Here is a 9,024-nt window from a genome sequence, read left to right as displayed (position 1 = left end):
CCAGCCCTTTGCTCATCTTTTTGCCCCCTATCTAGATCCTATCCAGCCTATTCACATCTTTTTTGTGAAGCAGGGACAAATTTTGACCACAAAATTGTTTACATTCCATATATTAGATTATACAGTCACCATCTTATTGCAGGTTTACCTGCACTGCTTTGTCCACTTTGGTTTTAAAACACTCAAACAATTATTTTTCTTTAATATCCCTTGGAAAACTGTTGCACGGTCTAATAGAGCTGAGTGTTAGCAAATGTTTCCTCATTCAGTCTTAATCTGACTTTCTCAATTTCTCTGCTTATACCAAATTATACTTCCACATGTCAACTTTAAAAGCTCGTTTCTTATTTACAACCTATGAATAAGTTGGAACAGCTTTATAAACTGTGTTTCATTGGTCATCATTTAGCTGGAGCAGATACTGTAAAATCTTTTCTTAACTTACTTTCTTAAATCAATGAAACAGCTAAATTCCATATTTGTTGGTGGCTTTTTTAACTCTTGAAAGAGAGTTGTTGTGGTCTAAGCCCAGCCATAAATCAGAACCACGCAGCTGCTCACTCACTCTCCCCACTTCCTCCCCCTGCTCCCGAAGGGATGGGAAGGAAAATCAAAAGAATGTAACTCCCACAAATTGTGATAAGAACAGTCCAGTAACTAAGGTATAACACAAAACCACTACTGCTACTACCAATAATAATAATGATAAGGGAAATAACAAGGGAAGAGAATACAATTGCTCACCACCTGCTGACTGATACCCAGCCCAACCCAACTTAGCAGTGATCTAGTGCTTCCAGGTAACTGCCCAAGGTTTATATAGTGAGCATGACGTGCTGTGGTATGGAATACCTCTCTGGGTCAGGTGTCCTGTCTCTGCTTCCTCCTGGCTTCCCCTCCTTCCTGGCAGAGTATGAGACTCACAAAGTCCTTGGTCAGAGTAAACATGACTTAGCAACAACTAAGAACATCAGTGTTATCAGCGCTGTTCCCAGGCTGAAAGTCAAAACCGCAGCACTGCACCAGCTACCAAGACTGAGAAAAATGACTGCTACTGCTGAATCCAGGATAAGAGTCAAATGCTCAAAATACCAAAAATTGAAGTTCTGGGGGTTTAATTTCAAAACTTCCTGTTTGAAAAAAAAAAAAAAGAAAAAAAAAGTGCCACTTCTGAAGAAATAATGTGTTGTATTCTATTGGCCTTCCTGATCACATATCAGAGCTTTCTCTATTATTTTTATAAAGTGTCAGAAAATGCATTGCCTGTCATTTTTCTACAATCAGTTATGCTTAGCTTGCTGTTTATTGTCCTCTTGAAGTCATCATATCAACTTAATATGGTCTGGATCTTTAATTAAATATATAAAAATATACAGATATTTGTTTACTTACCTTAACTTGTGGGAAGAACAATTTTAATTATTCTGAAAAATTACATTAAATTCAATATTTAAATAACTTCAAAACCATGCATGTTAAAAAAATTGATTTATGTTCTTCTGAATTTACTTTAATTTTCCTTCTTTTTATCAGAGACACATTGTTATTATACTGATGGAAGGGTATTTGATTTCACCTTCGTACCATGTGCCACACCAGACTCTGTGTTATCCTCAAGTGAGTATCACAAGCACACAGACTGTCTGTAGGGTATAACTGAAGTCATCATCACTCTCTCTTTGTGCCAGAGGAGGTAATATCTCATGAAAAGACATGTTTTTTCATGGACTGAATGGATTTTACCACATTACACAGCAGTTAGTGAGGCAGGTGAAACTCCCAGGTTCAGGCGAGGCAGATGTGTAAGGTGTAGGAGAATTCTCCTCAGGAACCTAGGGGCTGTCCATCAGGTAAAGCTTCTCCAGAGCAAGCAGCAAGGTGCTCTCAAGCAGCAAGACACTTTTGGAATCTGTCACAATCTGAGATGTTGCAGAGTAGCAGGGATTTCCTCAGAGAATATGATGTATGACATGAGACATATGGAAAATGCAAGACACTTCTAAGTGACATCTGAAGAACCCGCATGTTGTAGAATATTTAACATGGCATTAGATGGCATAGACAACTAAATAGATACTTCATTCTATCTGAACTTACTTGTCTTTATCAGGTTGACTTTCATTCAAATTAGTTACCTAAAAATGAGGTTGTTTTTTAAACTATTTTAGTTTCAGAGACTCATCTCCAGCTGCTGATCCAAAGCAATGCAGATGTAGGATCACATCTGTCAGCATAATGCAGCTGCATGAATAACTTAGGCTACCTTAAAAAGTAGAGATGCCTAGGTATCCTGGTTAATCAATGGAGAGCAGCACTAACAAGCTAGTCAATGAAGAGAAAAAAATCCTTTAAGACACATTTCATACCCATTTTAGGTTGTGACATCTGGATGAAATTAATTATGCACTAGAAGTACCTATTTCTCTCCTTCTAACTATAAAGACATTCTAATAACTGAATTAGCTATACATACGTCACAGTGTAGATGTCTCCATTTGACACAGGAATTCCAAGTGTCTCTATATGACAGATTTTAGGAATATGTAAACTTGCTCATCAAGCTGTGCATTACCCAGTTAAAATCTCTAAATTAAATAGTCAGTAATCACAATCTAATAAAGTTAAGATATATTAGTTCAGTGTTGGTAGCATATTAACACTTAGCTTCTGTTTGAGATTGCAGGTGTACAGCCAATCCAGAGACATAAACACTAGTCAAACTTCGATCTAATGCAAATCTAATGCAAACCTGTATTATTAATTCAAGTATGTCTAAGAAAGCTCTAATGCTTTTGCTGTTGTTTAAAAACATATACAGTGTTACAAAATTGGTTACTGCTCAGATTTATGGGTAGAATTTGATTGCTTAATTATAATTTCTTGCATCATTTGTTATATGAGCTATGAGATCTCTCTGGGTCAAAAGGCATAGCACAGGAGGGTTGCTGCAGTTTTGAATTGCTTGAAGTTAGCTGATATGATAACAGGTATTTTCTGAAAAAGCACCAGTTGCTGATGTTCAGAATAATGGTTTATATGGTTTATGTGCCTAAGTGCTCAAGAGTTGTGTCTGCTGCATATAAATTGTAGTAATCTATTCCTTTCTTTGTACACATAAAAAAATTAAGCTCTCACAGCGATGCATGTTACGTGAGAAAATATATTGGTTCAGATAATTCAATGTGCACTGGGGTCTTTTCTTAAACAACTATTAATTCCAATCTTGTCTGTGTAACCTATGGCTGAAAAAAAAAAGTCATTATGATTAAGTAAATCAAAGTAAACAGTATGGACTAATATAATTAAATTTAAAAAAGCATATTTAAGAACTATTAGTCTAGTCATTCTGCAAAATATTCATATATATCTTGTAAAGGCAAATTTTAAGGCTGGTGATGAATTAGTACAGTGATAGCTTTAATGTCAGCTATTTTTAGTGAAGATAATAAAAGAGGTGACACGAATGTGAAGCAATATGTTATGGCTATGGAGTTGACATGCTTCAGGAAATCAAAGAAACTCTCAAGTAAAGATTCTGATTTTAATACATTATTACCTATGATCTTCCAGATGCTTGTACAAACGTAATACAGGTTGTAAAGGAAATCAGAATCATTATGGAGCAGCAGGCAGAGGCTAGACAGGATACCTTGCATCCAAAATGTCAATACATACCTCTGTTTAGGAATCTGAATCCTGTTCTTCAGACAAAATTTAGGTCAAGATTAAGATGCAGATTTAGGTGTAAGTGAGGCAATTGTATGAAACTTAGTAAGGATATAAGTTCAACTGTAAATGTGAATAACATGAATAAACTATAAATTAAGCTGCCATTACATTCTTAGCAAGCCAAGTCTTGATTTAGTTACCTGAGTGCAAGCATCCTTTTAAGGTGGCTTTTTCTGGCTTACTGGTGCCATTCAAGAATGGCTTACATGTTCTGACACACGTTACTTCTCTATCAGAGAGAAGTAACACACATCTATAATGCAGATGCTGTGCATATACTGGGAATCTCACAGGATGCTGTATGTATCTGATTTGGGAAGCAAATCAAATCATGAGGTTAAATTATTTATGGAGTCTGGACAGTAGTTCAACTGATGAAGGAAAATTGTTGATCATTTGAGGTCTCATCATCTAGAAAAGCACAGTAAAATCTCTGTCCTACTTGTCAGGCTCATATAGCTGCTTTGGAAACTGTAGTGCTGAAATGGCACCAGATGTGTTAGGGCTGGAGGCAGAAGACTATACCCTTGACCAGAGTTTAAGCTACCATGGAAAACTACTGTACATGACCTGAGAAACTGCTGGATGTGACAGATGACCATGTAGGATGTGACAGATGGCCATGTAACAAGTGTCAAAAGTTATAGTTCTGGGATTCCCAGCACAAAAGGCATGGAGCTACAGAAGGGATTCTAATGAAGGAAAAGGGAGACTATTTAGGGACTGGACTACCTCTCCTGCAAAGAAAGGCTGAAACTGCTTCACTTGAAGAACAAAAGGTTCATAGGGAATCTCATCTGTATATACATAAAATCCTGAATGGAGGTGCTATGGTTTAACCCTGTCCAGTAATTACACTCCACACATCCACTCACTCACCGTAACAGGATGGAGGGAAGAAAATTATATGTGTAAAAGTGTGAAAACTCAAGGGTTGATATGAGAATATTTCAAAAATTTGATGATGATGCATTATCCCAGCAGAAAAAAAAAATATTTCTCATAGTTTTTTCAGTAATTATTAGATTTATATTCTAAATCTAACACCCAAAATCTAACCATATCATTTGTAATTGCACTGGGAAGTGTATTACTAGCAGCCAAGTGTACAGGCTGTCTTGTCAAATGAAAAGTTATTTTAGAATTTTGCAGGACAAAGTTTTTAGGAGTGTTTTATGACCAGCAAAAAAAATCCAAACCCAACCACACAACCCAGCAGCCAACAAGCAAACAGACTGTGTAATGTGAATGCCAACAAATGTTGTCAAAGACAGCATGACAGTCGACAGATTTGCTATAGAATTGTTCCTCAACAAGATTAATGAAGAAGATCAGAAACAGTGTTGTTATTACAAAGGCCAGACAAAAGAAAACCCACATTGTATCCAGAAGTAAAACCTTGCTTCAGAAAATAAAAATACATTGATTTATTTTCTTTCTTAGATGCCAATCTTCATTAATTAAGATATAGAAATAAAACTGTGCTCAGTCTAGCTAGTTTGTTATGTCAACACTGTACCCTGAACACTAGAAAATAAGCCCACCTCCAGACAACAAATGGAGATGCTAATGAGGTTTTAGATAGCTCACTGAACTTAAGGAACACATTTTCTTTTGCAGCTCCTCTATGGACACGCTAAGAAGCCTAAAAATTAGCTTACCTGATTACTTGTAACTGAAATAAAAAAAATAAATTAAACCTGCAAACTATAAAGACTGAATACTGAAAAGGAACACATTTTCTTCCATAGTGTATAAAAAAGTATGTTGTTTTTTTTTCCCCCTGCACTGGTGCTGGCTGGGATAGAGTTAATTTTATTCACAGTGGTTTGTGACCAAAACAGTGTTGATAACAAAGGGATGTTTTAGGATGCATTAGGTATTGCTGACCAGTGCTTACACAGAGTTAAAGCCTTTTTTGCCTCTCACACCACCCTGCCAGTGAGGAGGCTGGGGATGCACAAGATGTTAGGAGAGGACACAGATGGGACAGTCGTTCAGAGTTATGGTGGTTTGTCTATCAAAGTATCCATTTTGCATGATGGAGCCCTGCATTCTGGAGGCGGCTGGACACCTGCCCACTGATGGGAAAGAATGAGTGAAATCCTCTTTCTGATTTGCTTGTGTGTGTGGCTTTTACTTTACCAATTAAACTGTCTCTATCTCAAATCTCACTTTCATTCTACTGATTCTCTCCTCAGTCCTACTTGGGGGAGAGTAAGTAACAGATTTGGCTGAGCTGTTGGCTGGGGTTAAACCACAACAGCCCTTTTCGGTGCCCAATGTGGATCTTGAGTTGTTAAAAACAGATTATTTGATTGGAGGGTGCTACTCTGAATTTATAGTTGTTGTAGTTGTTTAGGTACTAATGGTCAGGCTCTTGTGTTTGCCATGGGGGTTTCTTACCTTACTGCATATTGGATATATTTCCATTTTGGGATTACTGTATGAATTTTGAATGCTTTCATAATCACATTTGTAATATTTCAGTTTAATTTATATGCCTATGTAGAAAAATCTACATCTATGCAAGTCATTCTAATCTCTCTTGTCATGTTCTCAGTGGCACTATTTTAATTACTCTTATTATATAAGGGATATTCAAGAGAAATGTGATAATAGTCAGAAGACATTTTACATCTCTTATCAGTGTAGCACTCTGACAGAAGTCAGTTGGTCAGGAGCTGGAAAAAAAAATTCATTTTTGTTTGTCCATTCAGCACTACCAAAACCTGAAATCTGTTTTCTGAATGCTTGAGAAAAAACAGGGTGCTGCTCAGATAGTGACTGTTCTTGCTGGGGAGGAGTAAGGTGTTTTATCTATAGATGCCTCATCTACACAGAGATGGGAGCTACTGTTCATCAGTTATGGTAGCACCACCCATGGCTACCACTAGAGGCACCAACTCTTGCACTCAGTCATTTTGCATGCAATTGCTGTAGCTGATGCCTAAGTAAACCAAGATCCATTCAATGTTGTAAGACTTTGAAAATTTGATTGGCTGTGTAAAACACTGTACATAATAGACAACTGAAGGTATTGAATAAAAATACTATTAACTGATTATACTACACTTTATTACCAGTATAAAGGAAATACCATCCACAGATGAAGCTGTACTCCAAATTCAATTACTAGCTAATTGTGACATAACCACAGGGGAGTATGATTCTCAAACATTTATTTAATCTATAAAATTTTTTATGGTTCAGTAAAGGACATGATATATGCATTACAGGGATTCTGTAACCATTTTCTTTAAAATTGGCTTGTGTTAAAGTGGTCTGCAACTTAATTGTTTGACACAGAATGCATCATTATCACCTGCTTTCACGAGTTTTAAAAAGAAAATAATTAGAAAAATAACAGTGATTGAAGCTTAAGCATCTTATTTATCCATAAGAAGCTTAAACTACAATTCAAGGAGTATTGTGTGACTACAGCTCAATTTTAAGCATAAACTTTTCTCTGAATGTGGAAGCATATATAAAACATTCCAAGCACATTTAGAGCAATGTTTTTTGATATTTTGAGACATCTATCCTATGCCTCAAGTTTAACAGATGTTAGCTCAATTAATTCGGGATTTTGGCAGATTCCATTGTAGAAGTATTTAGCATCAGTGACTGAATTTATTATTCCATTATAATCTGTGAAGGAACAACGAATGGTAATGTCGTAATGTTTGAGATATATGAAAGCTGGCACTGAAAAATGACATGATGAATGCTGCTTACCTCCCATAGTCCTACAGATTTGTTTTTCAGATAGTATTTCATAGTATCTATATTGCATCTAACAGCTTCATGAAGAATGGATTTTTGCAGCACTTATGATGCTCTTGTCCAGAGCAACACACCCAGTTTCTCAGTTCCAAAAATTTCAAGGACTTTTACAAAGAAAAAGAGTTTTAGATGTGGCCACAGAATTTTTCTCCAACATAGAGGGATGTTGTCAGAATATGTAGAAATGTGACAAGGAAAGCCAAGGCCCATGTGGAATTATATCTGGCTAAGGATGTCAAGAACAACCAGGTGGTCTTCTTCACCTTCTACTTACCTGGCATACCATTCTGGGCTCCCCAGTATAAGAAAGTCATGGAGCTCCTACACCAAGTTCAACAAAGAACTACTAGAATGATTAAGAGTTTGGAGTGTCTGTCATAAAAGAAAAGCCTGAGGAAGGTGGGCCTGTTCAGCCTAGAGAAGAGAAGGCTCAAGGGAAATCTGATCAATGTGCATAAGTATCTAAAAGGAGGATGGGGCCAGGCTCTTCTTGGTGGTTCCAGACAACAGGATCAAAAGACAATGGGCATAAACTAAAATACAGGAAGATCCCCCTGAACTTGAGGAATGAATTCTTTACTGAGAGGGAGACTGAGCATTGGAAAAAGTTGCCCAAAGAAGTTGTGCAGTCTCCTTCCTTGGAGATATTCAAGAGCCATCTAGACGCTATCTTGAGCAATGTACTCTAGGTGACCTAGCTTTAGCAGGGAGGTTGGACTAGATGACCTCTGGTGGTCACTTCCAGACTGAACCATTCTGAGATACTTTGAAATATTTGGATTTTGAAACTGAGATTTTGCAGAGACTAACAATGTTATAAAAAAAAAAAAAAATTGTTATCCAAAACGATTGTTTGCTCAAAGAAAAAACACAAAGTCAAATGCATGAAAAAAAAAGAATCCCCCCAAAAAAGTCTCTGCTGGTTTTAAGACAGCTACAAAACTTTGTCACTTTAAAAAAAGTCAGACTTCAGTTGCTGAAGTTGCTTCACGAGAAGACCTGCATCTTAAAATAAAAATTAAAACTAATTCCAGTCATGGGACACACCATTCAAGTTCAAACCTATAGACTGCTTATGATTGAAAATAAAATCAAAACCACAAAACTATAACAAACTGCCTCAAGTCACTGAAACAGAGAAAATTGCATAACTAACAAAAAAAAAAAGAATGGAAATAATTAAATACTAACTGTATACATTACACCTGTTATTAGCTGTTACAAATAAATTGCACCATGAACTGTAAAAAAAGGCCTCTTAAACACATGCTGAACCACTAGATCTGAAACTTTCTCCAGAAGTGTGTGAAGTAATGGTCAAATGTATGTGATTGTCAATGGTAATATTAAAGAAAAAAAAGCTATCCTCTGATTCTTGATGTTTCCCTTTAAAACAGTGTTACTTTTTTTTTTATTATTTTACAAAAAAATACCAACAAAATTTCAATTTTATAAGAATCTTTTCCTCAGAAGCCACCCATTACTGCATGGAACTGTACCTGTTCAGAA

Source organism: Pezoporus flaviventris, unplaced genomic scaffold (genome assembly GCF_033815535.1).
Source record: "Pezoporus flaviventris isolate CSIRO_AGI_PZ_B2104156 unplaced genomic scaffold, CSIRO_AGI_Pfla_v1 ptg000030l, whole genome shotgun sequence".
NCBI lineage: Eukaryota > Metazoa > Chordata > Aves > Psittaciformes > Psittacidae > Pezoporus > Pezoporus flaviventris.
The sequence above is the reverse complement of the archived record's forward strand: the minus strand, read 5'-3'. Positions refer to the sequence as shown.